The sequence below is a fragment of the Pan paniscus genome, chromosome 2 (assembly GCF_029289425.2).
Source record: "Pan paniscus chromosome 2, NHGRI_mPanPan1-v2.0_pri, whole genome shotgun sequence".
NCBI lineage: Eukaryota > Metazoa > Chordata > Mammalia > Primates > Hominidae > Pan > Pan paniscus.
Window position 1 is genome coordinate 105,105,033 of NC_085926.1, and position 23,687 is coordinate 105,128,719.

At 40.5% G+C, this 23,687-nt stretch overlaps 1 protein-coding gene across 12 annotated transcripts in view; it reads right to left on the bottom strand.

Annotated features, from left to right (window-relative positions):
* The window catches only part of LOC129397422 (ATP synthase subunit a-like), a 903,826-nt gene that overhangs the window by 784,453 nt on the left and 95,686 nt on the right, over positions 1–23,687 (bottom strand). For 11 of the 12 annotated variants that reach the window (XR_010111618.1, XR_010111616.1, XR_008624792.1 and 8 more), the window contains exon 2: positions 8,651–8,755. The exons of the other annotated variant lie outside the window; for it this stretch is intronic. The gene's annotated coding sequence lies outside the window, so the exon portion shown is untranslated. The remainder of the gene's footprint in view (positions 1–8,650; positions 8,756–23,687) is intronic. 12 annotated transcript variants of the gene reach the window in all.

Here is a 23,687-nt window from a genome sequence, read left to right on the forward strand (position 1 = left end):
GCATACATATTTGGTATGATCCTTGTACCAAATCAACCATTGTACCATCTGTAGCAGAAAAAGACATATGCAAGACTGATGACTTCCTTATCCCACTGCCCTCCCTACGCTAAAATTAATAAGAGAAGAAACGTTAAGTCATTAAAATTCTTCATGCAAGCACGGCCTCTCCCTGCTCCCCACTTCACACACTTTATCATCTGTGAATGACTGTGGACTTACAAGTTTCCAATCTGACTTCCTCGGGAGATCCAATGAGTCTGTCTATATATGGCATGGAAGCTTGCCCCTCTCTTTAGACATTTTATGCAGTTCTGAGGATGCAACAAATCTCATTTGGGAGCTGCACACCATCATCCACATATTAAATTGTCATCTGGAGTAATAAAATTCACAAACTCCATTTCATTTTTTTATCACCATGTTGCCTGATAATATAAAAAGGTGTCATATACCTTGGATTTGTAGCTTGTGTGTGAAATAGCCCCGCCACAAACAACCTGACGAAGTCAAGGAAGCTGAATGACTTTTTTTTTTTAATGCCCAAGTCTATTTCCCTGTAAATATTCATGTGCATAAACATAAACGTGTTAAATGGTGTGAAATCTTGGTAATTGCACAAGTAGGAAAAAGTCATAGCATGATTGTTCTGAGTGAGGTAGAAATTTCTAGACTCACTGCCTGTATCAAAAGCAGTGACCCCAAATTACATAGGCACGTATAGCATTTCTAGACCTTCAAATTACTGACTAAGATATCAAAAAATGCCACATTGGTCATATATAATTGAAAAATGGCTATCTGCTCTTTCACAGCTTTCCTTAATTTAGGTGTCTTTTGTGATATGCAAAACATATTTATACCTGATCCATTTTAACAACCTGTTTTCTAATGAATATATTTGTAGTTCATTTTGACAGACACTTGGCTAACAGTCACTCTTCTGCCACTCTTATGTGGGGGGAAGAGAATACCAATCAATCACAGATGCCATTTAGATTTCTAGTAATCATGTTTCCAGAAAAATAGTAGAGATTTTGGTAGTCACGTGTGTTGAGATCATCGGCTATTCTCATCATTATTCATCAACTTGATTCTCTGTGGAGTGATTTTTAACAGTTGGAGGTGTCACAGACTCTTTCAAGGATATGATGAAATACCTAGGCTTCTCCCCTAAATAAAATAATCATAAACACTACTTTTTGTCTATAATGTAAGGGATTCACAGACTTACAAAGTTGATCAACCATGGATGATTTCAGGTTAACAATCTCTGCTCTAGGATTATGATTATAATTGTCTTTAAAACATCATTATGATGGCAGTGTGAAGAACAGGCTGGGCTAGGGGAAGACAGGCTGCAGGGAAGGTATTTGCCATTTTCATTACAGCCAGTGAGTGGTGAGGGTGATTTTACCAGAGTGCAGGCAATAGAAAGTAAAAAAAAAAAATAGGGAACAAAATCAACAAAACCTGGAGATTGAAAGGGGGTTTTATATCTATACAGAAAGAAAAGAAAAAGACCTCACTCCTTAGTCATGTCTGACATTTCAAAAAAAAAACATGAAGTAGAAAATCAGCTCTCCAAAGTTTTAAGGCTTTTATTGGTATATTTTTATTTTGCATGAAAATAACCCTTTGATAACTAGTAAATAAAGACTATCTGCACAGAATATGCTTTTAGTGATTAGATATATTTGCAAGTTGATTTTTTCTAGAATTTCTAAAGAAGGTTAGTTTCTCATTCATCTATAGGCCGTGTTCTATAAAGGTGTTGCCTTATGTTGCCAACAACACACTCATTGCACTTAAACAGTGACTGGAAAGGACGAATTTAAAGTGTCATTGCTTTAGAAGGAATAAATAGTAGAGTATGTTCTTCACATAACCAGTGAATGTGGCAAAGGAAAATTAGCAAACAAAAGCATAATAAATTTATTTGGAACAATAGTAGATTGAATATGTACATCTATTTCTTCTCTGTCCTGAAATTTTCCCCAAATAACAATATGAGAACTAAAATATAAAAGGTACAAGTTCCAAGGAGAAGAAAATAATATAAGACTACTGAAATTGAAAGACTTCAATAATTTTTTAAAAGATAGAAAACAGATATAGGATTAGTAACAGACTTAATATATGAAAGAAGTATGAACAGAGTGTTCTACAAAGAGGACTCCTTGAAAGACTCTGGATTTGAACTATCAAAATATTTACTCCTATCAAAATAGTTCAAATAGGAGTAAGATGTATATGATTATAACCAGAGGCATTAATTAAAATTCTTTATGTGAAAATATTAGATCAGGCTGGGCACCATGGCCCACACCTGATGCCAGCACTTTGGGAGGCTAAGGCTGGTGGATCACTTGAAGCCAGGAGTTTGAGACAAGACTGGCCAACATGGCAAAATCCCGTCTCTACAAAAAATACAAAAATTAGTCAAAGGTAGTGGGGTGCACCTGTACTCCCAGCCACTTGGGAAGCTGAGGCATGAGAATTGCTTCAGCGTGGGAGGCAGAGGTTGCAGTGAGCCAAGATCATGCTACTGCATTCCAGCCTGGGTGACAGAGCAAGACTGTCAAAAAAAAAAAAAAAAATCTATAGGCCACTCTCAACCATCCTTGCATCCTTGGCAGCTTGGTGGTTATCCCTCTCACATCTCATCCCCACCATTACTGCTTCCTTAAAGGACAGAATCTGAAGGCTTCAGATTTAGGGCACCAGGCCTAAGTAGAAGGTAGGAAGGTAGGAACATGGAGCTGACAATAGGACTGAATAAGCAGTTTCACAGTGAATAGTAGATCCAGCCTCAGCCTCCTTCCTCCTCCCTGCTTATAGAATGCTAGAGCTGGGCTTAAAGCCCCATCCCAAGATAGTATATGAGAGGATGCCTCCCTAGAATAAATCAAATAGTCCCAAAGAAAAGACACTCCAAATTTGAAGGCTTCTAATGAAAGAGCTGAGTTCCCCTGGACTACCCTGTAAATTATCAGCAAATAAGTTCCCCTGGCCTGCAGCTGCCAATCAACTTTCTATTGCCTCAATCTTCAAACATGACTGCCGCAAGTGTTTTAGAGAAATTTCCAGCAGAAAAAAATGTAGAAATAGGGGAAAAAAGAAAAAATAGGAATACAAAGGAAAAAGAGGCAATGCAGGGTATAAGAAAGCATTTTTTTAATTGGCCATTACTATTCTCTGAGAAATGAGTTTACGTCAGTAACAAAGAACAGAATACTATTTAAAAGGAATAATGAGAGACAAGAAGCTCTTGAAAATTCAAAACAGGACAGCTAAAATTTAAAACAAATCAATGAAAGGAAAAGGGAAATATTCAGTTTTGTTTCAAATATGCCTTTTTTGGTTGTGTTTGGCACCTAAGAAAAAACTAAATATCCCACCTCTATTTATCCCTAAAAGACATTTTGTATATTACAGGAAGAGATTCCCAGGTCATTAGATTATATATTCATAATTTTGGGCTTTTTAAAATGAAATTCTTAAGAGCATATGCTTGCCTTGTAACCAAGCTCATGCTCAGCTACTCACCACTTGCAAAAGCAGTAACAAGAATGAAGTGCAGTGAAAAGGAAAGTGACTTTATTTTCCAAAGCTAACAGTGGGGACGCAGCTGGCTTTTGCCTCTAGGAACCACTTCAAACTTTAGGCTGGGAAGAGGGGCTTACAAAAGGGAACTTGGAATGGGAGGCATGAGGGAGGGATGCTGAGTCCAAGGTCTGAATGTTTTGCGCTATCTCAAGCCTTGGGCCATCTGGAGCACAGGCTGGTGTCATCTCAGCACTGGCCGGGTTGATGACTAACTGCCTTGAGGTAATCTCTGGAATTTGGCAGCTGGGTCTCTATGCTTTGTCTGTTTTAAGATTAGCCCCTTGGAACTTCTAAGTAAGCACATAATTAGATACAAGCATACAGTTAGATAAATGTGCACGAGGTGAGGGAGTGTATGGCAGGAAAGGGAGGGACATGGTGTTTCAAAGAAAGTACACTCCAAGGCCATATTTTAAGACTAAGGAGAAGAAAAAAAAAGGGGGGTTTGCAGTAAGCTTCAAGGTTATATCTTCGGACTGGGGGAAAACAGTTTTAAAATAGATTTTCAGGCTAGACTGTTCAGCTTTACTGCCTGGATTGTAAATTTTTGTAGGGCAGAAGTCAAAATTCCTCAGTTTACACTGAGGTTTCACAGAACCTGGTACATTTTTGGTCCTCACTAAGTGTTGTAAGAAATCCTTTTTGCAAATATTCTTAATTATTCCAAACATGTCTAAATCTTTTAGGATGGAAGAAGCAGGAAATGTTCAAATAAGTTTAAACATATTACGGGGGATCTACTAAGAGAACAAGAAAAATAACCACTATTTTTGAGTTAAATAATGGTAGTAAAACAGAAGAGGAAAAATAAAAGATTGTATTTCAAAGTGAAAGCAATAAAAATGTGAAAATACTAAGTTAATCAGCAAAGAGTTATGTTACTTATTGCATACAGCATGAAGATGGATGCCCTGAGTTTTTCTAATATCATACAACAAATATTTATCAATGGCTATGTGCTAATCACTGTGCTAGATGTGTTTGAGATGTAGAGATGAAAACAATAGAGCATCTCTCTTTAAAAAGCACAAAGTATAGCAAGACCAGATTAAAGTAGAATATGATAATCCCTTTTCTTAGAGGACATACAAGCACTGTATACACATTTCAGGCTAGAGAAAAAATTGGTTGGGATATGATTTTAGAAAAAATCAACTTAAGCAGAACCTTGAAGACAAGTCAAGAAGACCAGAACGAAAAAGATATTTTGAGCTGGGACGATAAACCACTGCAGTTTGCCCAGGGAATGAGGCTTTGTCTGTGATGGTGAGAATTTCAGGGCTAAAACCAGTAAAGTTCTAGGCCCTCAGGAGCATTGTGCACCACATAAAGGAGTTGGAGTATAATCCTAAATCAATGCAGAAACATTGATGGGTTTTTCCTTAAGGAAGGGAAATATTCTGATTTGTCTTTGGAAAGATCATTCTGACTGCCCTGTGGAAGGTAAACTGGGAAGCTAAGACAGGAGGAAAGTGAACTGGTCAGGGAGCATCTCTACTAATTCATGGGGAAAAAGACAGAGAAATATGGAAGCTTTAATGAGGATATTGGGGGAGAGATAAATTCAAGAGATATTTAGGCAGTTGAAACAATAGTATTTAAACACTTATATATGAAGGTTCTATAATTACTCTCATGTTTCTGGCTTAATAGCTCAGCAGATGGAGGTTTCATTTCTCAAGAATGGAAATATAAAAGAAAGAACAGACTTTGAGTGGAGATGTTTAGGGAGGGGAAGATCATGAATTCTGTTGGATGGGTTGAATATAGAAGCCCCATAGAACATCCTAATCAAAGTAGCAGGAGGTGCATATCTTTAATGTACTTCTTGTACCCATGACTAAGCTTTATGATGGAGAAAAAGATTTGTAAATCATCAGCATTCAGGTAGTGGAATGAAAAGAAAATAATACTAACCAATATTTAAATGGTAAGGAGAGGAAAAGGAGCCTAAGGATATGGAGTAGAAGATTCCAGTGAAGAAACAGAACCTCCAAGCCAGACTTCTGTCAAGGAACAATGGTAGGAAAGAGTTTCAAGAAGGCAATGATTGGTTAGTATATCAGTCAGGGTTCTCTAGAGAAACAGAACAAATAGGAGATAGATGATCAGACAGATAGATGATAGACATATATACAGATACACATCTATATCTATCTGTATAAAGAGATTTATTACAGGAATTGGCTCACATAATTATGGAGGCTGAGAAGTCCCATAATATTCCATCTGCAAGCTAGAAACCTAGGAAACCCCAGTGTATAATTCCAGTCCAAGTTTAAAGGCCCAAGAACCAGGAGTCCAGATGGTGGAAACCCCAGTCTAATGTCTAAACGTTAAACCCCTGCTTTCAGCAGGATGAGATTAATTTCCCAGCTCAAGCAGAGAGAGCGAATTCTCCCTTTCTCCACCCTTTCATTCTGTCCAGGCCCTCCACAGATGGTAAGATGCACAGCCACACTGGGAAGGGCAATGTGCTTCACCCAGTCTCCCAATTCAAACACTAATCTCATCCAGAAACAACCTCACTCTGTTGTTTCACACAAGAAATAATGTTTATCCAAATATATGGGGACCCTGCGATCCAATAAAGTTGACATAAACAATTATGTGTCAGTTTCTAAAGCTTCCAGGAGATCAAAATAGGAAGTCCGAAATGTACCCAAAGATCTTGTTGCTCTGGAGTAAATTAGAGACCTTTTCCAGTGGATGTTTGGTGTCGAGATGGTGAGTAAAACTTGATGACTGTAAGTAAGAGTGTCAGAAAGCAAGGAAAGAAATTATAGACTAATATTTCAAGAAGCTTGGCTAAAACAATGTAACATTTGGCTCCTGCCTCAGAAAAATGACACTGTTAGAAATTAGGAGTCATCTCGATTCTGCCAACAAACTCAGCATTTTTAGGCATCCCACAACCCTCTCTATAATATCTTTGGCTGTACAACTCTGCAATCAATAAAATGTGTTCAGTGAAAGACCCAAACAAAAGAACTATCATTTTTGCATCATATTAACATATATTATAAATCAAAGTTATAGTTAGTTCAACTTTGCTAAGAAAAACTGGCATTGCCTGTGGCATAACCAACGTGGTAAGAACTGGTTTCTACTATTCAACGTAGTCCATGAGCAACTCTACAGGCAAAAATGAATTTTTCAGGTGATTTATTCAGCCTAAGTTTCTTAAAAATTATACAGTACAACAAATTCTTTGGAGTCTAGTCCAAAAACAAATAGGAATCTGTAAAAATCGAAGCAATTGCTCTTGATTTCTGGAGATGGAATCTCTGGATGTCAAATGGAATTTCTTTTCCCAAACTGAGTCACCAGAATTATAATTCTGATTTTGGTAAATTGTCCCCAAATCTGCCCTTACTATCAGATTATAGAAGTCTGAATAGGGCTACGGTATGCTGCAATAACAAACAATCCCATAGTTTTGATGACTCAAACAAGAAAGATTTCTTTCTTACTCATGTCCATAACAGGTTAACAGGGGATTCTGCTCCTTTTACTTATTCAGAGACTCAGGTTCATAAAGCAGTCACCATTCAAACATCACAGAGTTAAAGGGTGCCCCAGAGAGACTTGCAATTAACCAGAGAGTAAGCAAAGTCACCTTTGCTCATAATATTTACTTAAAACTAGTCACATGGTTCCCACACAGATACGATAGAACCATGAAATCATGGAATTCAATCCGACCATGACCTCGAAAAGTGAAGAGATGGATATATTGGGAGAATTTTGATAATGACGACCATGTGAGAGCATTCTGGCTACACCTGTATCTTCCCAAAGGTATGTAAATATGCACACACATACACATGTATATACATATGTGTAGCAATGAGAAATGTCATCTGGGTGGTGTCTACCTTTGAACATTGTTTCTTGTGTCAACACATTAGCATCATTTCGTTATTTATCTACTCAGATGGCCTAATCAAACCAGAAACCTTCAAGAAATCCAAGATAGAGTTTTAAATATTTCTTTAAATGGGGTTATCTGTACACACAAAAAGAACAATCATACCAAGAAGACAGTATATTTTTTAAATTACATAAAATTATTTTCTGTAAGAATAATTGGGTACTATGCTGCTAAAGAGAAGCAGTTCCCACATTTCACTGGGAAATGAGTACCCTATTTTTATAAAGGGATAATCAAGGTTTAATTTTTGCTTGGAAAGACAGAAAGAGAAAGAGAATGTTTGCACAGACTGCTACTGCCACAAGTCTTCTCCCTGAACGGTTTCCTCTAGCTATATTTTTAATGCATTGGCTCCTTTCCAGACTTCTTTAGATTACGTAGTGAAGTACTAGAAAAAATGCAGTGTTTTCACCTTGAACTTCTAGTAAAGACGCCTTTAATTTTTTTCCTAAGCCTCTTCCTTCCCAAAGCCAGACAAGTTTTCTTTTGTTGCAATCAAACATTTATTTCCTCAATAAATTCAGAATTCTTAGCACCCTAGAAATTAATTATACAATGAAAGTATTAATGACACAGTTGAAAATTTTACTTGTATGCTTGTACCAACATTTGTTTCTATACGATATTTTTTTTTTCTAATTAACATCTTCCCGTCTCTCTGGTTAACTCATTGTTGCTCTTTCATCCCACTCACAACTATTTTGAGAAGGTTAAGTCCTATGGATAATTCCATGGTAACATTCATTAGTTTTCTCCTGACTAATTTATTTAGAGCCAGTGAGTCCGAAGTAACCCTTTTTCTAATGCAAGAACCTGTCTTTTAGAGCAAAGCTTCCATTCTGTATTTTCTTTCTAAACCAGGGCACGTCTCCGAGCATCTCAAGGGAACAAGTTTCTAGAATTAGTTTTGCCTCTTCTTTTGAACGTTAAACTGAATCAGCTTTCCCTGAGCTGCCATTTTGGTGCTAGATTCTTGTGCCACTCGGATTCTTGTGGATTCATGCATAGTCTAAATTGGTATAAATTCCTTGTCTCAATCTGATCCTGCTGCTATAACACAATATCTTAGACTGAGTAATTTATAAATAATAGAAAGTTAATTCTCACAGTTCTGATGAAGGTGAAGTGGAAGATCAGGGTGCTCAGCAGGTTCAGCATCTGGTGAGGGCACAGTCTCTGCTTCCAAGATAGAACCTTGAATGCTGCATCCTCCTGAGGGGACAAATGACACCGAGAGAGTAGAATAGAGTGGAATTCTCTGAGAGGTAGTAGAATAGAGTATGACTAGTGTGAGTGTGATTGTGTGGGACCATGTGTGAGTGTGACTGAGTGTGACTAGGTGTCAGAAGGACTGTGTGAAACCAGGTGTATTGGAACGGTGTGGGACCATATGTGAGTGTGACTAGGTGTGAGTGTGAGTGGGTGGGACCATGTATGCGTGTGACTGAGTGTGACTAGGTATGCGTAGGACTGTGTGAGGCTAGGTGTATTGGAACTGTGTGGGACCATGTGTGAGCGTGACTGAGTGTGACTAGGTATGAGTAGGACTGTGTGAGTCTAGGTATACTGGAACTGTTTGGGACCACATGTGAGTGTGACTAGGTGTGAGTGGGTGGGGCTGGGCATGAGTGAAATAAGCGTGAATAAGTGTGGGTAGGACTGGCTGTGCCTGAAGTTTGTGTGAGTGGGTGTGACACATACCCAGTGTGTATATGAAGTGTGTGAAGGGCACTGAGGATGAATGAGACATTGTACCTGAGTGAGAGGGAAGGAGTTCCTGAGGGAGTGACTGCATTTGAGGGACTGACTGTGCGACTGTGAGTGAGCTGACTCTGGTGTGCATATGGGTAGGGCTGGGTGAGACAGAGTAGTACTAAATGGAGGCCAGTGGGGTGGCTGGTCATGAATGTGAAGGAGTGTGAGTGTGAAAGGAACGACCAGGAGTGTGAGTGAATGGAACAAGTGTGTATGGTTGGGCAAGAGTGAGTGGGGCTGAGTAAATGGAGGACACTGAGTGTGAGTGATTGTGGGAAAGTGGGGATGTGAGTGTGGATGAGTGTGAGGCTAAGTGAGTGCACAGTCCTAGGCACATGTAAATGGAACTCAGTGTGTCTGTACACACGCCAGTGCCACTGGAGGTCAGCAAGGAAGTGGGCTGAAATCAAGTAGGCATTTAGGGATTAGGGGACACAATGAAGTCAGAATCGAAAGCAAGGAAGCCGCTAACCTGGCAGGAACCAAAATGACACAATTATTGAAGAATAAGTCAAGGAAAAGATTTTTTAAATATCATAAGAACAGGAGGACAAGGTGAGAGAATTAGGTTATCACATAAGCACTTGGGCTCTATCAGGACAGAAACCAAGTAAATGCCCAGGTAGCCGACCTGACATTCTAGCTACAGAGAGAAATGTTCTTAAATGCCTATTCATAGAGAACTGACTAATTCCAGGGCAAGGATCCCTCAGTGCTCACTTGTGAGACTAGGGAGATGACTGAAAGCCCATTTAGGGTGAGATGAAGTTTTGATAAAAAAGTCATTTAGTTAATTGAGCTTCTTATTATATCACTTCCTGCCTCCAATATCCATAAAAACTTCAAAAATTTCATGCAACACACCAAAGAGGTTTGGCTAGGCAGCCCAGTCCTTGAAGTCTTGCCTTTCCTTCCATCCCAGAGTAGTGTGCATCCTATTCTGCTATGGGCTGCCCCTGGGAAGGCACTGAGCGTGACTGTGTGTGAGTGGGACAGTGTGGGACTACTGGGAAGATAAGTCTGATAAAAACTACTCCATTATCGGAGCCTGTTCTCTTTCTTTCAGGCTCACTTATGTTACAGAACTAATTTCTTACGATTAAAAATGAGAGATTATTTGACGAGTAAACAAAGAAACTAAATTCAAAGATTGGGTCATACTTATAAGTCAGGATAATAAGGATTATAACTTATAAGTTGCATAAAGATTATTTAGAAAGAAGTTGTGTCAGCTGGGCGCAGTGGCTCACACCTGTAATCCCAGCACTTTGGGAGGCCAAGGCGGGTGGACCACCAGAGGTCAGGAGTTCGAGACTAGCCTGGCCAATATTGTGAAACCCCGTCTCTACTAAAAATAGTTTTAAAATTAGCCAGGCATGGTGGTGGGAGCCTGTAATCCCAGCTACTTGGGAGGCTGAGGCAGGAGAATCACTTGAACCCAGGAGGCATAGGTTGTAGTGAGCTGAGATCATGCCCCTGCACTCCAGCCTGGGCAACAAGAGCAAAACTCTGCCTCAAAAAAAAAAAAAAAAAAAAAAGAAAAGAAAAGAAAGAAGTTGTGTCTTTCATATATAGTAAATAACCAAAATATTAGTATGTCTGCTAGATAATATTCTACTGAAATCAAGGAATACAATATAATGTATAATATATAATCATCTAAGTGTGAGTGGAGCTGAGTAAATGGAGGGCTGAGTGACAAATCAAAGGGTAGCCAAGTTTCATACCATGGATGGACTACCAGAGGAGTCTAACAAGCCCCAAAATCATATGCAAAATTTGATTATGCCTTTTCCTGGATGAAGCATCCATAAAGCATTCAGAATCTCAAAGAGAACCTCTGACCACCACCCCCAACCCTACCCTTATGGACTGCTATTTTAGAGGTTACTCACTTGTACAGACATTGAGTTCCTTGTGCGAATTCTGTCTTAGTGATTTCACTAAAGTTGTTCCTGCTGCTTTTACTAGTGCTGATCTAGGCCTTGACCTTTTGAAACTTAGAGAAACTTTTGCCGTGGGGATCCGCCATCTTGTCTAGCCACCATCCAGGACACAGACATGGCTTCCGTTCGTGAGTCTCTATTAAATGTTTCTTTCTAAGAAACTAGATTTGTCATCCTCTTTCTTTAGCCTGTCAGCTGCCATGGACTTGGGGGTAGGTTTGCATAGACCTGGCTACCACGAAACATGTGGGGAGCCAGATCAGGAGCTGAAAGACCAAGAAATGAGCAAAGGGAATGAAGCATCCATGGGGGAGGTCCTAGGTGGCTGTCACTTCCTGGAATGGTGTGACTCACCTTTCAGACACTTACGCATGAGTACGGGACACGTCAAAAACATAGGCACGTTTAGAGCGACTGTCAGCGGAAAGCTGTCCATCACATGCACTAAGGAAGGGCAGCTGCTGCAGTGGATGGCTGCTTCTGTGAGGTGCTCTTTTGACAATGAGAGCCCTGCTAGCATCAGAAGCAAAAGTAAAATGGCTTGAGTAGGAATTACAACTAGGAAAAAGATTTTTTTTGGCCGGGTGCCGTGGCTGATGCCTGTAATCCCAGCACTTTGGGAGGCCGAGGCGGGCAGATCACGAGGTCAGGAGATCGAGATCACCCTGGCTGACACGGTGAAACCCCGTCTCTACTAAAAATACAAAAAATTAGTGGGGCGTGGCGGCAGGCGCCTGTAGTCCCAACTACTCGGGAGGCTGAGGCAGGAGAATGGCGTGAACCCAGGAGGGGGAGCTTGCAGTGAGCCGAGATCACGCCATTGCACTCCAGCCTGGGCGACAGAGTGAGATTCCGGCTCAAAAAAAAAAAAAGATTTTTTTTTAAGAGCTCTATAGTCAAAAGTCAACTTAGTGAAAACTGGTATTTGGGGTATATATGTATAACTTAGTGAAAACTAGTATTTGGGGTATATAGGTATACACATGTGTTGTTATAAGGCCTCTGTTTTTTCTCTGTTAAACTCCGTCAACTGAATTCTGTTTCTCCATTTGCTTCTGCCTGTCCCTCTTTTTTCTTGCCACTCTCAATGCCACATAAAAGACCTAAAAAAAAGAATTTCTGACAGCCTAGACTCCCTTGGGAGAAAACAGAAAACACACCACAGACTCCTTTTTGGGAGGAGCCTCTGTTTTTCTTAATGGAACCCCAAGAGTTGCATAGCAGACATTCTTTCCAGGTCTAAAACTCTTCTCTCTTTAGTATTGTTATCTGATTTCTTTGGCTTTTGCGGGGATGTGAGTGTTCTGCCTTCCAATAAATATTAGGCCCTAAAAAACTGCATGCTTTTTTAGCCCTTTTCCTTAAAGGGCTCCACTCTAAAGTCAGTAATTGAATTAAGAAACAAACTGGCCAGATGCAGTGGCTCACGCCTGTAATCCCAGCAATTTGGGAGGCCAAGGCAGGAAGATTGCTAGAAGTCAAGAATTCAAGACCACCCTGAGGAACAAAATGAGACCACATCTCTACACAAAATTTAAAAATTAACTGGGCTTAGTGGTGCGTGCCTGTAGTGCCAGCTATTCAGGAGGCTGGGGTGGGAGGATCACTTAACTAAGTTCAAGGCTATAGTGAGCTATGATCACACCACTGCACTCCAGCCTGGGTGACAGAGAAAGACCTTATCTCAGAAAACAAAACAAAACAAAAAAAGAAAAAAGAAACTAAATTGAAAATAAGATGTGTCATATGCATGTGATATTTCACTGCCAAAATATATGAAAGAACTCAGAAAAAAATAGAAATGGCTTTTAGCTGCTGTGACTTTAGTAATCTTTGGTAAATGAAACTAGTTTCCAAATGTTTTTCAGTAACTTAAAATCTTAAAGTCATATTATATTAAATAGTCATAGGTTATTCACTGGAAATTGGGGTTACTAAGAGTTAAAACAGTAGTTAATACATGTAATTAAAACTACTAGATATAATTCTATATACAGAATGTATAAAGAAAGATGCGCTTTGGTAAAGAAGGTTATAAAGGAACACAGATGTATGGTTTTGGCTTAAAGGAAAAATAATTTTGCCTAGTTTAGAGGTTATTTAAAGGTTGTTTCAAAATGAAGGAAAAATAATATGATGTGGAGAATGAGGAGCTTTTGATTCCTAGCTGGCCACATGGTCACCCCGGTATGGAGCAGCAGCTGTGCGGCATTCAGTTACTAAGGTAAAAGTTAGCAGAAGAATTCAGGGATGGATCAAACTCTGGGAAGCTGGTTCTCTGACTGCATTAGGAAAGGCACACAAAGAAGCAGAAAGTGAAATATTTAATTCCTCTGTTATTGTTATCTCTAATAGCTGAAATGAAATTAAAAGAGAGCACTGGGTTGGGTCTTGAGGCTGAACCAAGCTCAGATGTGAGTCTGTCTGAGCTCTGGCTCCTAGCCTCAAAACTACCCATGAAGGGGAAAATTATGGCAGGGACAAAAGCAAGTACCTCTGAGACCTATGGTTACCATGAAAGTACTCAGGACTTCAAGGCTACAGTGAGCCATGATTACACCACTGCACTGTAGCCTGGGTGACAGAGCGAGACCCCATCTCTGAAAAAAAAAAAAAAAAAAACACAAAGAAGAAAAAAAGCTCAGTTGAAAACAACATGTGTCATGTGTATATAATGTGTATGTATGTGAGTATCTGATATTTCATGTGAGGGAAGGGCAAAACCAAGTAACGACTGAAACCAGAAGGTATAATGTGAAAGAACTGGTCTGTTTTGAAGGTCGGTATTATCTGCTTCCTAAGGAACTGAAATGGATTGTGAGAGTAATAATTTAGGGGCAGTATCTTTGGTTTTAAATGCTGCAGAGTAGAAGAGCCTGTTTGGGTTGATGCAGGACCCACAGTTCACTATTGGACAATCACAGGTGGCTATATATAATCCAGACACAGGAGGCTACTCCAGAGGCAATAGCTGGCCTGATGGACTGGGTAAAAGACATTTGTAAGGTCTGTGTAGCCTGAGAAGGGGGATTTCCCAACTTTCCCTATAAATGCCCAATTGAGCACCCTAGATGAAGCAACTGATATGCTTTGTATGCAAGCCAGGTGGAACTGGCTTTATGATGACAAGGATATTCACCTGCTGAATATGCCCTTTACCCAGGTCATGTCAAGTACTGCAGTTAAGGGGTCCCCTCCTGCACGGGCACACCATTGCTGCTACAAACTGAAAGACAGTTAAGGAAGCTGTATCAAATGTGCTGGTTTAACTTCCCCTCATCTGTTTTACAGACGCTAATAAAAACATTAGGATAATTAACAACAGCATGGGGAAAAGCAAAATATATATATATAATCCAAGGACTCATCCTAGGAAGGTGAAACATTTTAACTGCTTATTAAAAAGTAAGGTTTTTTTTTTAAAAAAAAAAAGTTGATAGGGGTAAAACTAAGAGAAAAAAGAAGGGGAGGGTCATGGGACCCATCCCAGCAGGTTGGGAATCTTTAGTTGGTTATTAAGAAATGGAATGAATTAAATGGAAATTTATGAGGTAAAACAAAGACCTTAACACACTATCAAAGGTTGAGTGGACCAAAGAGAGCCCCTGCTGGGCCCCCAATATTAGAGAGCCTCAAACCAATTTTCTATGTTTACCCCAGATTGGAGAAATATTAAAAAAAAAAAAAAAATCAGAAGGCAAAGGTTACAGTAAGAAAGCTGACCAACAACTACCTGGGCCAGTGTTGAGGCAGGTAAATCAAAACAAAGATTGACAAAAGGGCCTGAGTTCCCTAGCTCAGTCCCTTGCTGGGAACCCAAATCCTTTTTCACCAGAGGGTAAAATGGGAGTGGAAAAGAGAAGTTCCTGGAAACAGAAGATAAAAACTTAAGGGTTGATAAAAGTTGAAATGTTTAAACAGGCTTTATGTAAAGTAGTTGGGTATTCTTTAACTAAACCTTTTATGAAAACAGATGCTGTATCTAACCAGGGAACGCTTCCCCTACCTAGTACTGTAAACAAAGAAGGCATGTCAATCTTCCCTTTGAGCAATATTAATTGGACATGCTAAATGGGAATTAAGACTGCCTGAGCCTACAGAGTGTAGAGTAGAAGCTGGAGTGTTGGTCAAAATGAATTCTCCACCAAATAGCTGTTTGTGGAGCATTTACTGGGGCTTATGGCAGAAGTTTGTGAGCCCCTCTCAACAACGACTACTGGCACTTTGGACTAGAGAATTTCCACTTGGGGGGCATTTACTGCCTTGCTATGGGACATTAAATGAAGCTACTCCTGTGCTAATGGGGATAGCAATGGCCAAAAGAGTTCCATGAGAAAATGCAAGTGGTTTATAAGATCTTGCTACCTGGGAAGTGCAAGGAAGTGACAATCATAAGCAGAAAGCCTTTTTCCACAGGACTAACTCTGGAACTGTGTGAGGAGCCACTGGATTCCACAGTGCCTGATAAACAGGTCTCACTTGACTGACAAAGAGCTGCTTGATTTGTGGATGGCAGTTCCCAGGTGAATGGACAACATTCTGTTTGGAAGGCTGCTACTCCAAATGACGAAGAATCAAGGAAATCTTTCTTTCTTTTGAGCTATTTATAGCTTAGAGAATGTTAAAGCAAACTAGATATGGCCTGAGAAGGACTCCATACTTCTATATTTGAGTCCTTATGGATGAACTGCAACCTAGCTTAATAGGTAGACAAGATTGAAAACCTAACTTAGGAGTATGCACCTGTAACAGTCACTGAGTCTTGGCCAATCCCAGCAGCCGTAATTCAACCACGCACACACTGCTGAGTGTTCCAGTTGTGTTCAAATAAGGCAACTGCAGAGCTGTAACCAATCCAATTGTTTTGGTACCTCACTTCTGATTTCTGTACGTCACTTCCCTTTTTTTTGGTCTATAAATTTGTTCTGACCACGAGGTATCCCTGGAGTCTCTCTGAAACTGCTGTGATTCTGGAGGCTGCCTGATTCGCAAATCTTTCATTGTTCAATTAAACACTAATTTAATTCAGCTGAAGTTTTTATTGTACCAAGAAGTTGAGTATTTTTTCAAATACTCAAAAAGAGCAAAATTTACCTTTTTCTCTACCTGAGTTCTCCAAAATTTGGAAACTATTCAGGAGTATTCTTATTTTGTGGCAATCTAGTTATTTGCATAAATTCAGTAAGAATGTGTTTTCTTTTATAATGGAACACAATTGGAGACACTGGTTATTTTTCCAAGGCTTTGACTGGAATAGCATATTTTCAGATATGATCAGATTGCTTTTAGGAATTGAAGTCAACTTTATAGAGCCAATAAAAAGCCCCTTGGAAAGACTAGCCTGGTATCTTGTTTAAATTGTTCCATTACAAGGTTCCTGATCTGTGGTAAGTACAGAATGTCACTTTCTGGCTGGGCGTGGTGGCTCACGCCTGTAATCCCAACACTTTGGGAGGCCAAGACAGGCAGATCATTTGAGGTCAGGAGTTTAAGACCAGCCTGGCCAGCATGGTGAAACCCCATCTCTACTAAAAATACAAAAATTAGCCGGGTGTGGGGGCAGGTGCCTGTAATCCCAGCTACTCAGGAGGCTGAGGCAGGAGAATCACTTGAACCAGGGAGGCAGAGGGTGCAGTGAGCCAAGATCACGCCACTACACTCCAACCTGGGCAACAGAGCAAGACTCTGTCTCAAAGAAAAAAAAGAATGTCATTTTTTAACAGGCTCAGGAACCTCAAGATATTTTGGGACCTTGAGAAGAGAGGCATTACAAGCACAGTTTGATGGCAAATCCTTGGCTTGGCTTCTTGCCTTGAGGCTTTTAAAAAGTCAAATCTGAAATTTCTTATAAGAGTTCCAGCAAAGCCAACTTAAAAAGAGCCTATGTGGCCCATCAGTATTCTTGCTACACTTTACACAAATAATCAGGCCAAGTATAATAAAACTAAAATTTATTGTGAAAATAAATTTGTCCTAATATGGTTTATTCTTGGTAGAAATGGGGAAACTATAGAGAGAAAAACTTAGATGCTAGCCCTAATCATTGTTTTGGAGTTATCAGTTGCCTAAAATTTGAGCTAATCCTGAATTATTTTTTGACTGCAACAAATCTCTAAAGAAGAACTGGATTTTAATTTTCTTCATGATGCCTTTAGTTGGCTCCTTAATGGAATAGGTTCTTTTGTGTTTTTGTTTTTCTGGCATTCTAATTCTTTTTTTTTTTTTTTGAGACAGAGTCTCGCTCTGTTGCCCAGGCTGGAATGCAGTGGCACAATCTCAGCTCACTGCAACCTCCGCCTCCTGGGTTAAACAAATTCTCATGCCTCAACTTACCAAGGAGCTGGGATTACGTATGTGCACCACCACGCTCAGCTAATTTTTGGCATTTTTATTAGAGATGGGGTCTCGCCATGTTGGCCAAGCTGGTCTCAAACTCCTGGCCTTAAGTGATCCGCCCACCTCGGCCTCCCAAAGTGCTGGAATTACAGACATGAGCCACCACACCTGGCCTCAAATTCTCTTTTGATTTTAATCCTGGTATGCATTATAATTCTACTACTCAAATTATTAATATCTCTCTCATTGTATTACTTCTTCTGAGAAAACCGAAGTCACAGTATTTCAAAAACTGGAGATGATTCAACAAAGCCTGGGAATCTCCCTCATTTGGAATCTCAGTTGGCCTGCTCTGTTTTCCATTGCCAACATACTACTGCTAAACCTATACCATATCAAGCATCTTCCCTAAAGGCTCAGGGACCATCACAGAAGAGGAAGGCAGATGAAACTGTAAGAGCTGAATTAGAGGATGGAGTGTGGAAGCCAAAGCCACTCCATCTTGGATGCTAATCTACCATATTGACTTCTGATTAACCCCAGTTCCAGGAAGACCTCTAAAATTTCCAGTTTATCTCTTGTTCCTTGTGTAAGAGTAGGTACTTACCATAAATTCTGCCCTTGGGTGAAATGACCTTGATGTTCTTGTACTTCAACTGTCCTACACATCCCTTCTGAATCAACATTTCCCTAGGTTATGTAAGTCCTGGGTCTGGGGGATTACAGTGCGGAGATCCACGATTTTGTCTCACAGCTGCCTGGCACACAGACATGTCTTCTGTTCATAAGTCCTTATTACATCTTTCCAAGAAAAAAGAAAAAAAAAACTTCTACAATCCTTAAAGTCACCCTCAAAGGAGGAAAATATGAAGAAGAGGGAATTTGCCACACATCCACATTAAAAGCCATAAAATATGTTCAGTTTATCTGTATATATAATTTATGTTGTACCAGCTTCCACAGCAGCTAGTTCTTTAAAATATTCCATTCTTTTAGCACTTAGGTGTGTTCATTTGATCACCTTACTTTCAGGCATGGATATTTCCATCATTTGTTCATTTTAAATAACAGTCTTTGAAAATAGAAACAAGCACCTCCACCACCCCCCACCCCCACTGCCACTGTCCATTTCTTTTTTCCTGGGTTGCAATAACCAAGAGGGAGTTATGTCTACTTTAATAGTATATAGAGAGGTAGATACAGATTTTGTGGAGCCTGAGGCTTATACAATTTTGGGCTTCTCTTTTTTAAAAAAAAGAATAAATATTATGAATACCATAAAGGACTCTCTCTGGGCCTTGGGTAAGTGAGGGACCCCAGAGGCTAAGTGTCATTAGCATCACCCCAAAAGAATACATTCACGAGGAGAACAAACCTGGTTAACTTTTTAAGGTTGGGGTTAGGGGTTAATCTTGGCCATTTTGCTTTAATTTGAAAATAAGTCTGACCTTTAGAAAAGGTACCTGGCTTTTCTAACTGATTTTTCTTTTAAAATCATTTTTTCAACATGAACTTGAGAGATGCTATGGTTTGAATGTGTGTGTTCCACTAAAATTTATTAGAAGCTCAGTGAGCAAAATTCTTTCTCCTTCAAACACTCTAGAAACTACAGAAAAGAATAGTTGAGTCTTACATTGATATGGAATACAGTTTTCTACCTAATGCAGAAACCTCCTCTATACAATCTTGGAAAGTGATCATCTATCCCTTTATTCGTAGTATTCAAAATTCCATTTCCTTAATTCGTAAAATTCAAAAAACATTTGAGGATCTATCACACATGAAGCAGTCTTCTGTGTGTCAATGTACAGTGGTGAACGTGAAGTACACAACTTCCTTCTCACAGAATTTCATTCTAGTGAGGGGAAGAAAAAGGAGAAAGAGGAAAAGTCAAAGAAAGTCATTTTGGATCATGATAAATGCTCTGAACGAGGGCTGGGAGATGCCCTTAGAGGAAATGGTATGTAGACTGAAAAATGAGAATATGAAATATCATGGGAACAAGATTCAAAGCCAGTGTGATAGCCCTGAGACAGGAATGAGCTTCACATATTAAAGTGAAGGGATGCCAGGGAGCCACAGATCAAGTCTCCCCTGGAGCATTAGAAGTGTGTGGGGGCACGTGATAGCAAGGGGGTGTTGCTGGTATTTTGTGAACAGGGGCAAGGGATGCTAAATATCTAGCAGTATTTGAAAAAGCTCCAGAAGGAATTTTCCCAACCAAAATACCAGCACCTCCGTCAAGCAGCCCTGACAGAGAATAGTGAGTATAGAGAAATTGATAGACAGGAGGTCAGAGAGCTAGAGAGCAGACACATTAGATAGGGTTTCAGGGCCACAGTAAAAGTTTAGATCGTTATCAGAAGTGTGACAGAAATCATTAAATGCCTAGTAAGCACGGAAATGTTTTTGTAAGTTCTGGGGACAGAAACATGATGCCTTCATCCAGCATTCTATTCCACCTTGGAGTCCAGATTTTTTGTTTGTTTGTTTGTTTTTATTTTTTATAGAGACAGGGTCTTGCTATGTTGCTCAGGCTGGTCTTAAACTTGGAGTCCGGATTCTTAGAGGATTCCTTTTATAATTAGCTTAAGTCAGACTCTTTGTAATTTCCACTTAAATCTCTAGTACCACAAAAGAAAGCCCCAGAAAATGTCTTTTCCATCTTTGTTTTCATCTCCACCTTCACATTCCACTACAACCCAGTCTCTAGGACCAGATCGATGCTTAGTAGAGGGAATTCCGCAATTCACTCCATTCATAGTGTTACTGAAACACCAGGGGTTCCATCTAGGTCTTGTTGCTCACCACACAGACACCCAATCACTGAGACAAAATGAGTATTGCCAAGGAAGAAGACTTTATTTGGATACTGCAGCCAAGGAGATGGGAGATCAGTCTCAAATCCATTTCTTCAATCAACTAGAATTAGGGGTTTATATAGCAGGGAAGAATGGCAATCACATGCAGGTTAACAGAAATTAGGGTGGGGTAAGGATATCATGAGGGATAAAGGGTCTGATTTCTCATTATCTGGATGTGGTGGTCGGGTGAGTTTCAGTTCCTTGATACCATTTGGGAGGCCTGAGGGCCGGTTTCCTCAAGAAGGAACTCAGATAAGACAAAGATAATTTTATCAAGTTTTAAGACTGGGAAAGTCCATTTCTATGTTTATTCAAAAAAAAACCATAAACATCAGTTCTATGGGACAACTGGGCAGGTTTCAACAGGTCCGTGTCTCAAGTGAAAGTGGGATGTTTTTCCTACTTTCTTGTTTCCTTCTTTTCCTCCATTGCTGTCCCTAGTCACTGCCTGCTAGAACTCAGTCCCCACATTGTATTCCAGATGACTACTTGTACTTGAATTGAGGGTCCACAATTGACAACTGTCAGGAACCCCAATTCTCCTAAGAGTAGACCCTACTTAGTTTTGGTTTTACTTTCAGCATTCAAGTCCTGCCCCTGAACCCTAGGCCCACAGCAGACGTTGTGTTACTTCCAGGCAGACTTTCCTAATACCCACCATATGACTACCTGGCTGCAAATCCACATATCACCTTGTTGCCAGACATGTCTGTATTCATGCTGTGCCCATCTGCTGAGACACCCAGAAGGGAAGCAGGCTGTTGTAACAAGAGCAGTGATTTAGGTGTTAATTCTAATACAACAGTTTACTAACTGGAAATTTTCTAAAATCTCTTAGAGCTTTGGTTTTCTAAAGCGGTGATGATGGTGATGATAATAATTCCTCCCTCAAAGCTCTGTAATGAATAAATGAACATGATGTAGGCGTTCCAATATAACTAATGTGATCATCTTTATTTATAATTGCTGGACCTCCCTAATCAAAGCCAAAAGCTGCCACTTATCATGAGGTGCACTGGATTCTGTGACCTCATTGTCCTTTTTCTTCCTAAACCTCTGCTGCATGCTATTCAGTGTGCCCATTTATGGTTCTGGTCCCCTGTCTTTGAAGATGTGAGCTTTAAGCCAGGACTCAATAGCCTTGCTACTGAGTTAACCAAGAAACAAAAGACTATTGAGCAGGAAACGGTGGGTGTACACAGAAAGAGGTAGATGCTTAGAGGTATTCTTGGAATGCTAAAAAGGTAGAGTAATCGCTGAGGGTAAAGCTAAATGGGGGGTTGAGAAGGAGAAAATAGCAGGGAGTGGGAAGGGAGAACAAAGCAACTCTTATCCTCAATTATCCCGGCAGTTCTGGGCTTGGCTACATTAGCAAGATTCTTGTTTAGATCCTCATTTTGCTTTGGCTGTAGAGGCCTCTTCTGGTGGGATTTCAGGGTATTTTATAACCCATCATCCCACCCCTCTCTCCTGTGGTTTTAACTGATGTGGAGGAAGGGAACTATTTAGTGAAATTAGGTCCTTTCAATATAACACAGCTGCTTTTCTTCATAGAGATTTACTTTTGACAAGTAATTTATATTGCTTTCAATTACTATGGCATACTACTGGGGGCTAGGGGAGGAAGGAATTGGAGACAAGATTGCTTGGGAGTGTTTTAATGTAGTTTGTTGTAACAGGTGGCCTGAAGAACTGCTGATTTGAAGCTATGCCACAGCTGTGCTTAGCTGGCTTGACTGCTGCAGAAACCTAACCGAGCCTGGACCCGGGTTAACCCAGGTGCACAGAGTGAACAGCTGTCTCTTTTTTTAATTAGGGGAAGGAAGTGAGCACAGATTTGAAAAATAATATTATAAGAACCAGAGTGCAAAGGGATGATTTACTTCCACTTCATTTTATTATTTGTTATAAATGGTTTATAAAAACACACTGAGTGAATTTAATAATGCCTCTTTGCAGGGTTTTCTCCAGCGTCGCTGACTAGTGCTTCTCATACTTTAATGTGCATACAAGTCACCTGGGGATCTTGTTAAAATACAGCTTCTGATTCAGTAGGTTTGGAGTGAGCCAAAGATTCTGCATTTCTAACAGGCTCTAGGTAACACCAGGTCTGCTGTTTTGGGAGGACATGCTGAGTAGAAGACTGTCAACTACACAGCACTTCAGAATACTAAATTTGTAAAAAAAACAAAGTTACACTGTCAAATGTTAGAAATGGTCTCTTAGTAGGGGATGAAAGTAAACTACCTACTGATGAGGTCTTAAAGGAAATTGAATGACTAAAAAAGTCATTAATATTAATTATTTTAAATTGCTCATTTGACCTCTTAGATTCTGATCTTACACCACAGGCTTAAAAGTACTCTTTACAATTGGTTGAGGGAGCCAAGATGGCCGAATAGGAACAGCTTCGGTCTACAGCTCCCAGCGTGAGCGACACAGAAGACGGGTGATTTCTGCATTTCCATCTGAGGTACCGGGTTCATCTCACTAGGGAGTGCCAGACAGTGGGCGCAGGACAGTGGGTGCAGTGCACTGTGTGCGAGCCGAAGCAGGGCGAGGCATTGCCTCACTCAGGAAGCGCAAGGGGTCAGGGAGTTCCCTTTCCTAGTCAAAGAAAGGGGTGACAGACGGCACCTGGAAAATCGGGTCACTCCCACCCGAATACTGCGCTTTTCCGACAGGCTTAAAAAACGGCGCACCAGGAGATTATATCCCACACATGGCTCAGAGGGTCCTATGCCCACAGAGTCTTGCTCATTGCTAGCACAGCAGTCTGAGATCAAACTGCAAGGCGGCAATGAGGCTGGGGGAAGGGCGCCCGCCATTGCCCAGGCTTGCTTAGGTAAACAAAGCAGCCGGGAAGATCGAACTGGGTGGAACCCACCACAGCTCAAGGAGGCCTGCCTGCCTCTGTAGGCTCCACCTCTGGGGGCAGGGCACAGACAAACAAAAAGACAGCAGTAACCTCTGCAGACTTAAATGTCCCTGTCTGACAGCTTTGAAGAGAGCAGTGGTTCTCCCAGCACGCAGCTGGAGATCTGAGAAGGGGCAGACTGCCTCCTCAAGTGGGTCCCTGACCCCTGACCCCCGAGCAGCCTAACTGGGAGGCACCCCCCAGTAGGGGCAGACTGACACCTCACATGGCCGGGTACTCCTCTGAAACAAAACTTCCAGAGGAACGATCAGACAGCAGCATTCGCGGTTCATGAAAACCCGCTGTTGTGCAGCCACCGCTGCTGT